Source organism: Pelodiscus sinensis, chromosome 4 (assembly GCF_052426305.1).
Source record: "Pelodiscus sinensis isolate ZL-2025 chromosome 4, ASM5242630v1, whole genome shotgun sequence".
Lineage (NCBI taxonomy): Eukaryota > Metazoa > Chordata > Testudines > Trionychidae > Pelodiscus > Pelodiscus sinensis.
In genome coordinates, this window is record NC_143055.1 from 132,097,151 (window position 1) to 132,109,413 (window position 12,263).

Below are 12,263 nucleotides of genomic sequence, written 5' to 3' on the forward strand. Positions count from 1 at the left end.
GAAAGGGTTAACTAAACACTCAGTAGCAATAAACAGGTATCACTACACTTTATAAAGAACCTCTGGAAAAGAATGCTTGAAGAACTCAAATGATATGTTGTTGGGACAATCAGATAAGACTAGTACATGTTAATATATACACATCCAGGCTTTGTCTACACTACAAGTTTTTGCAGCAGAGAGTATGCTAATGAGGGACTCATTAGCATGAGTCATGATGTCATTAGCATATTTTCTGCTGATGCTTTTGGCGCAATGAGTTTTTGCGCAAAAAGAAGCAGTGTAGCTGCTTCCGTTTTGCACAAAAAAACCCTTTTGTGCAAGATCCTTATGCGCAAGATCCTCTCTCTCCCGGAGAGGCATAAGGATCTTACACAAAAAGGGGTTTTGAGCAAAAGGGAAGTGGCTACGCTGCTTCTTTTTGAACAAAATCCCCTTGTGTAAAAAGCATTCGCAGATAATATGCTAATGACATACTCATGCTAATAAGTCCCTCATTAGCATACTCTCTGCTGCAAAAACTTGTAGTGTAGACATAGCCCTACTGAATTCATATTCTTGCTGTGCTCTTCCTGCCTGTCTGCAAAGAGATGATCAGATGCAAATAACCAGTGGCAGTACTGCAGGCAGATTTCATTGGTGAATCCATATTGCACATAGTCCATGCTGATGAATCCACATACTCCATGGATTATACTGCTGAATCCATGTATTTTTATACAGATAGTGATTTTTCTGTGAAAAGGGGGGCAGTTCTGGATGAATGATTGGGCAAGAGATTACTGGAAAGCTGCAGACAGGAAGGAAATTGCATATATAGAAGACTAGAGATGCACACATTGGTGGTTTAATAATAATCCTGAGCAATTAAAAATAAGGCATGGAAAATCACATAATAAAGGTGAAAGTCTCGAGGTGATTTGGAATAATCGAGCAGAAAGTATAGCATGCCATCACAAGACAGCAACAGTAACCAGCAGAGGCCAGATTACAAATCTTAACCCAGTGCTTGGGTCAAAAACAAATATCTCAGGCAAACTCAGGTCCATCCCAGGTACAGTGGAAAGACAGGAGTTAATGAATGTGGCACATCAGTTTATGCATGAAGGGGATGAGGGAATCTTAAGGAGGTTAAAGCAAGTTGCTGAATGGGAGAATGGGCAAGACGGTATTAAAACACAGGTGAAGAATTGTGGATGGTGTACCCAGGATAATGCATGTCCATAATGCACCAAAGTTAGCCTGGACCTTGGTACAGGGTTCATTCAGATGAATTTTGTTGACAGTTTACCAAGGAGCTAGGAAGGTTTTTGCTATTTATTGGTAGTAATTGATACTTTTTCAGGATGAGTGGAGGACTGGTCTAGGCAGGAGGCCTAGTTACCAATGTATGTACAATACATGGCTAAAGAAAGGTTCAGATAAGCAAGAAACAGACATGTTTTTTAACCAGCCATAAACAAACTGAGACAACCCAACCCCAGGTGGGGAGCAGTAATTGGGGACTTATCATGAGTTACGGGCACATAATTCACAGAGAGGGGCCTTGGAGTCTGCTCCGTGGTTCAGGACAAGATAACAAGTACATACTCCCTGAATGCCAACCAGAGTTCAGGGTGAAGGCCAGCATGTCAGCATAAGTTATGGCATCCGTCCCTCACAGATGCCAACCCGAGCTCAAGAGGACACATTGATAAACTATACACAATTGTCATTGCTGGGTCCTGTTTACTGTTCTTTTTGCTTTGAGACCCTCTAGGAATGGGCCTGTGGGCCAACCTGTCTGGGAAGTGCCAGAGTCATTTCTATGGACCTGAAATCAGGATTTAACTTACACCTTGCAAGAGGAGACGTTTGAGGGATAACACCTGTGTATTAGCAAACATGTTAACCTGAGCTATGGGCGGAGCAATGATGTAACCTTTTAGATTATTGGCTTATTATGCTCATTATATCTTGCTGCTAGAACCTATCCAGAGGCTTGGGAACTCCCACCCCGTCGATTCTGTCTGACCATTGGCACCCTATCTAACCTATTGTAATCAATTGCTTCGCAGTGTCTCACTGAGCCTAATAAGCTAAGTGATACTCTGCCTGCACCGTGCGTAATAAACCCTCGTGCTTGGATCTATACAATGTCGAACTTCTGTTCCTTCAGTTGGTGACAAGGATGGAATGATATCCCTGAATGGGAAGGAGATCCAGAGATTTGGGAAAGAATAGGAATAAAAGTAAAAGAGCTAGAATTTTGCAATGAATATAAGACGGCTTAAACAGCATTCCACTATGCTAGCTTCCCAAATAAATGAAAAAAGTATAGAAAAATAGAGGAAGCAACACAGGCTGTTGAGCACTGGAAAGCAACTCTGCTGGCAGAGCAACAGGCTGTCCAGGCATATGATTTGCGCGAACAAGTAAAGCAGGAGAATAATAATAAAAACTGTTAAAAATCTGGAAAAGAATGAAGCACCGTCCCATGTTGTTAAACACCAGACTGCAAGCACTTTCGCAGTGCCTGAAGAGTGGGGACAGAAACAGAGTAGGTGGCCCTGGCAAATTTAAAAAATGAGATGGGGTCCACTGCATTGCAACCACAATCATATGAGGGTCAGACCTCTGGAATTTCACTGTGCCCCTTTTAAAGGCTGAGCCTCTGGGTTGCTGGTAACTTTGGATCGGAAAGCCAGCCAGAAAGGGTGTGTGAATGCAGGCTGCTTGGCTGTTAGTTCTAATTCTCTGTAAGTAACTGTACAGAGATAGAAAGGGTCTGCTATTCAAACATGTCAAGAGGGTATAACACGCACTGTCCTCTGAAGTAAAATGGTCCAAATAAAAGGCATGGTATATAACTATAGATAACAAATTTAGTGCTAATAAGTGACCTTGCTACATTATATATAATTCTCTTTCTGGAAGAGAAAACATTTTGGGCTTGCAGAAATGGTAACTGGCAAATACCTAGTGCTAAGTAAAGGAAAATCACTATAAAAGTAAAGCTTCTCAGTTACTATGTGTGAATAAATTTGGAGTTTCACAACAGAAAAACTATTAAAACCTGGACTGCTGCATAAGAGGGAAACTGAGGCATACCACCTTATTAATGTAATAATTGATCAGTGAATTAATTTACCGGGAACCCTCAGAAGTTGGATGTTACTGAGGCTTGGCTGATTTACAAAACAAAAGCATAAGTAATTATTGGGTAAGAGCAGGCAGATAAAAAGTCACCAAGAATACTTGTAAAGGAAAGGAGTATTACAAAATATAATGTGCCATCCCCATGGGAGTTGGAAAATGTTCTTTTGTCTTTCAGAACATCAGAAAGAGCTAGTACCAGCAGAAGAGCAACTGAAAAAAACTAAAACTAAACCATGGTTCTACTGCCATGACAAAAAAAAATGTTTTGTGTTTTGCGTTCATGTCTAAGTTTATCTTGTCTTGTGGTATATGTAATGCTAGCATTGTTGTTGGGTATTGTTTTTTAAAGGAGAGGATATTCTAAGTAAAGCAGAAGTGTGAGCAAGGGGAAAAAAACCCTGTTCAGCAAGAGAAAAAAAAATGATTGGGCCCTGTGACAGGGCGCCTGCCCTGCACTGGCCCTTTAAGACCAGGACTCAGGCCCTGAGCCGGGGCTAGAAAGAAAGAGGCCAGCTGGAGCGGTTTAGGGCCAGTGAGAGCCCAGCTGGCAACTATCTAGGGCAGGACAATTGGCTTGTGGAAGCCAGCTGAACCCATTAGGGGAGTGAGAGCCCAGCTGGCAGGTATATATAGAGAAGCACAGGTTGCTTAGAAAGAAGGCCAGTGGAGGGCTGACTGCAGAGGAAGCAGGAGCTCCTTGGAGGGAGACAGCTGAAGGAGAAGGACTGGAGCAGGGAGCTCTCCCCCAGCGGTTACCAGGGACTCCAGGAGAGGCCGGGAGGAAGGCGGAGGCGAGTGGGTGCCACCCGGAGACTGCCGGCCGAGGGGACGCCGGTCTGGAGATCGCAGCCAGCTGGGCAAGTCCAGGTAGGAAGTGGCCCAGGGAAGGAGCGGGAGCCGCCCCTCCTGGCCCGAGAACCTCGGTGCGTTTCGGCTGGATGGCCCTGCCGAGGGAGTGACCCGGTAACTGGTCGCTCACAGGGCCCTGGGCTGGGACCCGGTGGAGTAGGGTGGGCCCGGGTCCCCCTACCTGGGGTGTGCCCCGCTATAACAGTTATAAACTGCTTTGTGGACTCGGCCTTGCGAAAAGGGCCAGTTATATACTGCTTTGGTGCCTATGATGAGCAACCCATACAGACTGTAACTTGCCCTGAGAGGGGCTATATGAAGACAGTCAGGGGGCACACTGGGGGCGTGCACCCCCTGACAGGCCCAAACAAACGGCAACTGTAAGAAGACTTAGTGGGAGGAGTGAAAGAAAAAGTGCAGACAGATATTTGTAACTGACAACAGTTTACTGGGGAAATTGTTTAAGTTAGTTGAAGACTAACAATGTCTGTCTGCACATCCTAAACTCAACACTCCGGTCATCTGAAGAAGTGGGCTGTGCTCACGAAAGCTCATGATCCCATCTACGTCTACACTGGCATGATTTTCCGGAAATGCTTTTAATGGAAAAGTTTTCCGTTAAAAGCATTTTTGGAAAAGCGCGTCTAGATTGGCAGGACCCTTTTCCGCAAAAGCACTTTTTGCGGAAAAGCATCCATGGCCAATCTAGACGCGCTTTTCCGCAAAAAAGCCCCGATCACCATTTTCGTGATCGGGGCTTTTTTGCGGAAAACAGTACTGTGCTGTTTACACTGGCCCTCTTGCGCAAAAGTTTTTTGGAAAAAGACTTTTGCCCGAACGGGAGCAGCATAGTATTTCCGTGAAAGCACTGACAATCTTACATAAGATCGTCAGTGCTTTTGCGGAAATTCAAGCGGCCAGTGTAGACAGCTGGCAAGTTTTTCCGGAAAAGAGGCTGCTTTTCCAGAAAAAGTGGCCAGTCTAGACACAGCCTACATGTTTTGTTAGTCTCTAAAGTGCTACCAGACCATTGGTTGCTTTTTAAGTTTATCCTGTACAGACTAACTCGGCAAGCCCTCTGAAGCTTCTGAAATGTCTCTACAGGTAAACAAGAATAGGGACTGAAGGGTGACGGTGAGGCGGTTCCTGCTACGGCTCCTGCTGCCCCTGTGGTGTATGGTGAAGGATGCAAGGAGTGTGCTGTGTGGAAGGGAGGACTGGGAATGGGTTACTAACCCCCTCCGCCGAGCTTGCTTCACTTTAACTGCAGACCTAAAGAAATGCTTCGTTTCGGCAGAACACACGCATTAACTATTAAAAAGGTCTGGCCAGAGGTGAGGGTAGAACTACAGTCAAGACATGGGTAGGTGGAACATAAGAAGGTTCAAACAAAATCACACACTGATGTTCATGACAATAGGGAGAGTAGTAACATCACCATTTCAATAACAGCTGACTGCCCAGTTACTCACTAGTGCCAAGTGCTAGAAACTAGGCAATTTTATGGAACAATCTGGGGGATAACATGGCATTGCATAGGCTCCCCACAAATAATGAGAGACACTCTCAAACCATGTTGTGGCCCTCTCAGAGGGACAGTGTCTACAATTAAGGCAACCAGTGTCCTTTAAAGGGGGACTGCTGAATACTAATGGTAAAGGGGGTTACAAGGTCCTGGGCTAGCCCTCCTTTAAACATAACTACTTTGCATATTGGAACAATAGAGGCATTGAAAAAACATGCAGGCCTCCATGCTGCAACTTGTGTGGGACTTCGTAGGGAAAAAAACGAGTACTAATGCCAGGTCATGTGCCAATTATACCGGCACGGTGCCTGTGGAAGTTGGGGCTGTTGACTCCTGGTGGGGCCTACTACTAAAGGCACAGATGGAGGAGACCCCATAAGCATGGCGGACATTTGTTAAACAATGGCTCAAACTAGAATGTACACAGCTGGGAACAATTAACTGAGTTATCAAAGACAGGGTAGAACCGCCCAACTGTGTGTCATGCCCCATGCAAATCCCTGTCCCAGAGCCAGGGTTGGTAATGATAGGACTGATGCTACCGGTCCTCACCTTGGTGGGATTCCACACCTAGAGGGTCAAGGTGTGCATTCCCTTAGAGGAAGTAAATAGACAATGTGCAAGGGTCAGGCCTTGAAAGGGTAGAAACATTACAAGCCTGACAAACCAATTGGTGAACGCCTAACTAGACAGAAACAAGGGTTAACAGATACCATTGCAGGGTGGTTCGATGCAGGTAATTCTGTTGGCAACTCCTATGCCATGGCACACCAAGCTGAAATAAGGAACCATATTGAATCAAGGCTGGCAGACGCTGAGGTATCTAACGCTTGGGGAGGATTGGATACTAATGAGGCCAGTCAGTTGATCCTAGATAGCTTAAAGGATCAGTCAAACTCTGTATCCAACTCACTGGACATAACACAATACCTGGGTCAGAAATTAACCAGTTTGTTAATAAACGATACAAAGGTAAAGGAATTGGAGGAGAATTGTGGGAGAACTGGACAAACATTGGCCATCACCACACAGGGAATTGTAATAGACCTCCTGGATGGCCTGGTCCACTCGGCCCTCATGGAAGTGGGTGGGAATGCTGCACCCACTCTGATAAAGAAATTTTGTGTACATGCCCATATAATATTCTAATAAATCTATCTAGGTTTGAGGTGGCTGCCCCAAGAAACTGGTGCGTACGGAGCTGGTCCAGATGAACGTATGTGGTGTGTGACTGCCCAGAACCACTCCATCGAGTTAGATGGAAAGCCCTGCCCCTTGACACACCCATCCATGTGCATGACGGTCCCTCGAAGGGCAACCCTGACCATTGATGGGACGTGGCTCTACCGTACTCTGCCAATGACGGGTAACCTAACATGGGATCTGGAATGGCCCTATGGTAGCAAGTACCTGGAGGAGAGTCTTCTGGCCCTGTAGGTGAAGACTGAGGAGACCCAGAGACACATTAGGGTAGGCAGTCTGAGGTACACTCAGAGGTCAGACCGTGGACCAGGCTGATGCCAAATACTCTAAGGCATTGAATCAGGTGGTGGGAGTCAGAACAATGATTATGGGCAATGACATCTCTGGTGATGAAATCCCCTGGGGACTGATCTGGGTGCTATTCTGCCAAATGATGGGGGGGCGTGTCCATCCTGACATTCCTACTGGCATTGATGTTTTACCGGCCCTTCCGAAGTAAGCTGAAAATATTACAATTGTTGTATTTGACCCTAGGGTCAAGAGGAGGGACTAAAGGGCCAAAATCCCAATAATATGTATGTAAGATCTTGACCACGGTCTCTGTTAAGAATCTGTCACACATGCCCAAACCCCATGGGCCTGGTCTAGGCAGGAGGCCTAGTTACCAATGGACAATACATGGCTAAAGAAAGGTTCAGACAAGCAAGAAACAGACATGTTTGTTTAACCAGCCATAAACAAACTGAGACAACCCAACCCCAGGTGGGGAGCAGTAATTGGGGACTTATCATGAGTTACGGGCACATAACTCACAGAGAGGGGCCTTGGAGTCTGCTCCGTGGTTCAGGACAAGATAACAAGTACATACTCCCTGAATGCCAACCAGAGTTCAGGGTGAAGGCCAGCATGTCAGCATAAGTTATGGCATCCGTCCCTCACAGATGCCAACCCGAGCTCAAGAGGACACACTGATAAACTATACACAATTGTCATTGCTGGGTCCTGTTTACTGGTCTTTTTGCTTTGAGACCCTGTAGGAATGGGCCTGTGGGCCAACCTGTCTGGGAAGTGCCAGAGTCATTTCTATGGACCTGAAATCAGGATTTAACTTACACCTTGCAAGAGGAGACGTTTGAGGGATAACACCTGTGTATTAGCAAACATGTTAACCTGAGCTATGGGCGGAGCAATGATGTAACCTTTTAGATTATTGGCTTATTATGCTCATTATATCTTGCTGCTAGAACCTATCCAGAGGCTTGGGAACTCCCACCCCGTCGATTCTGTCTGACCATTGGCACCCTATCTAACCTATTGTAATCAATTGCTTAGCAGTGTCTCACTGAGCCTAATAAGCAAAGTGACACTCTGCCTGCACCGTGCGTAATAAATCCTCATGCTTGGATCTATACAGTGTCGAACTCCTATTCCTTCAAGATTACAGGAGGACAAAAACACCTGTAATATAACAGGCTCTGGGGCACCACCGAGAGGGTCAAATCAGGGTGAATTGCTTAGAAACAAGGCTACTTACAGCTCAAGACTTGGGTCCTTCACTATAAAGCACACCAAACCAGCCACATAGAGCACTTCTGCTTGCCACACTGACCAGCAAGAAGTCACACAACCAACCCCCCTTAGCCCTGGTCTACAATACGGAGTTGTTTCAAAATAACTCCCCTTATTTTGAAGTTACAAGTGTAGCATCCTTGTTTACCAAGCCTGTTACTTCGAAATAACAGGCTGGTTATCTTGAAATAATAACTCCTGCTTTCCACAAATACTGCCTGAAAGATTTATGCAGATAACAATACCATGCTAGGAGTGTTTATATTACTGGTGTCCCAGGTTTGGGTAAACAGTACCCCAGGGGATCACAATTTTGTATCTATAATCACCTCTCCAAGGGGTGACAGAACAGGCCCCAGTCCCTCTTGCAAACCTGGTCGCTGACACATGTTTACTTCTGCATTTCCATTTACCCCAGAACCCTTGGAGAGCTGCACAAGCTGAGTATTCAGCGTTAGCCTTAAATGCTTGGATCTTTAAACATATGGGCTATGTCTAGACCTCCCTCTATTGCGCAAGAGAATATGCAAATGAGGCAAAGTGGTGAATATCGCTGCACCTCATTTGCATACTTAATGATCCGCCATTTTTGTGCAAGGGGCTTTTGTGTAAGAGCCATTCTGCCACTTTTTTTAGGCAGAGTTTGCCTTTCTTTACTTATGACTATTTGATAAACTAGTTTTAAGGTAATTCTCCACCAAAATCAGTAACAAGTCACAAAATCCTTTGTTATGCCTAAAATCATTGGAAACATATTTTTAACAAACACATGGTGAAATTTCATAAACATGTCTCTTGTTATGGAGTTCATACACAATAAATTAGTATTCCCTTTTTCTAAAAGCTGTGAACTTTGTCATAAACACACTGAACGGCTCCGACTGATTGATTTAAAATGTCTTTGTTTCAGCGTGTTAAACATGTAGCACTCTGGAATGGTAACTTTATAAAGGTTTAAGAACACATTTAAAATATTAAATCAGCTTAGAAAAATCGATTAAGAAAATGTAAAACAGAGAAAGTCTGCCTCATATATTCCATAACATCAAATGCTGCATTCAGCAGGATAGCTGACTTGTCCTTACTACAAAGGTTTTGCAAATAAATCTCTGACAAACTTCAAGCTATATCAAAAAACCCGTGACCGACATTTTTATTCCCAAATTTAGGGCATTTCATTAGGTATCTTCTTCATGTTCAGTCTTCACAATCTGGCATGCATTGGAAAACATGATCCATTTTCTTTAGAAAGAAATTTTAGAAGAGTGTTTTTTAGAATATTTACTACACTTAGGGTCACAGATTTGGCTGGAAGTGGTGAGCAGAGAGTGGGAGGGGAGGGAAGGAAAGAGGGAGACAGTGGAGGGGCCTGGGCTGAGTGGGGGTGTGGCCTAGGCAAAGGAGGGGTGGAGTATGGGTGGGGCCACAGTCTGGAGAACTTGCCTCTTCAAGCAGCGGCTTCACCCACAGCCCATGGATGCGCCCCATTTAGTAATCCCATTTTCAAATCCTGAGATTGGGCTTCAAGGTGAGAATCTCCTTTCCTTTGAAGGAACAGCAGCCTGTTTGACACTAGGCTACGAAGTGTAGGAACTGGAACTGGGGTATTAAATACCATTGATCTGGAATCATGAAAAAGCAAGGTTGGTGCCAGAGAAATCTTGCATAATATGGTAGCTATGAGACAGGAACATCAAATTGGAGAATTAGTCCAAACAGGCACATCGGGCAGCACATAAATCACACCCTCTGGGCAGAGTTTATCATGCGAGAAATGGCTGACCAATCTGCCCTGGCATTATGGTGCTCGGAGAAGCAAATATCATTGTTTCAAAGGCAAGAGAACTGGATTGGGTCAGAACTAGGGGTGCGGCCATTTTAGCCCCTCTGCTGAGTACGTACCATAAAGATATGTTCCTCCCGTATGTACTAGTCCGGTAAAATTAATGTTCAGACCTTAAGCAGGATTGTCATGGTTCAAGGTCCCAACAATTCCAGGAAGTGGCCTTTATTTTGACATTTTCTGCCTTACCAAGAATTCAAGGTGGATCACCATTTGTTATGGACTTTGCTAATGTAGGTGAGAGAGTGATTGATTAATTAATTATGGTTACCATTTGATATAGGTGTAGTAGTTCAGGACAGCGATACAGTAAATTCAGGATTCATTGGTGTGACACCCTGACAGGTTTGCTCCATCAGTGATGCATGCATTTTCAATGCTTTGCACTAGTAGCTAGCATAATAGACTTCACGAGAGCCCCCAGAGACCACAGACACGGATAAGATACAAAGGCATCTGAGTCAGGTGTACTGTTGAACGAAGTACATTAATAGTCATTGGTAGCCAGATGGCTTCCGAGTCCCCATGCGTTTGTATCCACGATAATGAATGTGGCCATATTAATAGTATGGATTTCACTATTGCCCCCTAAGCCAGACAAAGAGATAAGTTGAGATACTCCAACATTTATAGACACATCTTCCCTATAATCTTATGCATTAATGACACGTTAGGTCCCTTTATACTTTCCTCCAAAACATTTACTACCTGTTGCTATACTTTCACTTTTGTGGTTTCAAACTGTTGTATCATATGCTCAACTGGGTGACCTTGTACTGTCTTGGTGGAATGTATTTACATATTTAATGTGCTTTAATCAGTGCTAGCAGTTTTAGTGCCAAGAGACACTGACTTGCTTGCAGGCAAATATCTGCTTTTAACATGGCCTGCCTCTTACTCATAGCATAGCTTTTCCTTACTTTGGTTCACCAGGCCCATGCTTCAGGCTCTTTCTTTCTCCTACAATAGGGTTTGCTGATGTAAGGAATAGCTGCTGAGAAATCTTGGGAATGATCAGAAAAGCTGAAACTCATATAGAGCAACTCCCTGAAAGCATAAGTTAAGCACTTGATTGATTGCAACACTTCTCTGCAAAACCCATGGACTCAAATGGGAGCCAAGGACTATCAGAGTAGGCAACTTTGGAATGATGTTTCATTTGTCCTGCCAGCTTCAGGGCATTGGAATCACGACCAACAGAACCTGCCCCCCCACCCTTCCTGTCCAACCTAAGTGCCCACTAGATTGGTCCAAGCCTCTGATTGGTGACTATCACATCATTGGCGGGACAGTGTGTGTGAGTGTGTGCATGTGTGTGTGTGCTCTTTGCATTCTCAATAACCATGGCGTAATGCCTTTTACCATGAAAAGATTCCATGAACTTCTTATAAGCCTAACACCAGCACCTCAGGCAGTCACCTGCATCACCTGCCCATGAATATGGCCGTGGCTTAAAAGAAACACCTCATTCCTTACCCTTCTTGGAACAGCCCACGTGGACATGATAAATCCAATTGATATGTTGTTGGGATACTGTACATTACAAGAGTTGGTGTCAGTTATGTTTTATTAGCAGTCACTGTACTTTGGGGTGTTTTGCTAACAATCAGATAAGACTAGTACATGTTAATATATACACATCCAATGAATTCATATTTCTTGCTGTGCTCTTCCTACCTGTCTGCAAAGAGATGATCACAACCCACAGCCACGGTCTCCTGCCTTTCCCAATGACCTCATCTTGAAGCCTTCCAGCAAGCTGAAAGTATTCCTCCCTGGCGTTATGCCAAGCTTGTCTCTTACTTCCAAGCCTCTCCCTCTCAGAGACACTTCATAGAACTGGGATCTTTTGTTTCCCATGGCTGTGTTCCTGAAGGTTTCTTATGTTCTTCCAAAGCAATGAACCTGCCCCAGTCCCTTCACAAGCTCCTTGTGGAGATCATGCCAATGCATATACAGACTCTATCTTTCTCCCTACAAGAGCAGCACCACCAGAGAAGAAATGTAAACTGGAACGTTGACTCTTTGGATTGCTAGTCTGTCTGTTCTGCTGTCCGAGCAAACAGCCAGGCAGAGCAGCTTGTGTAGCATGGATGGGACACATGTCCAGGAAAAACCCTGAGCACTGTTAGTAGG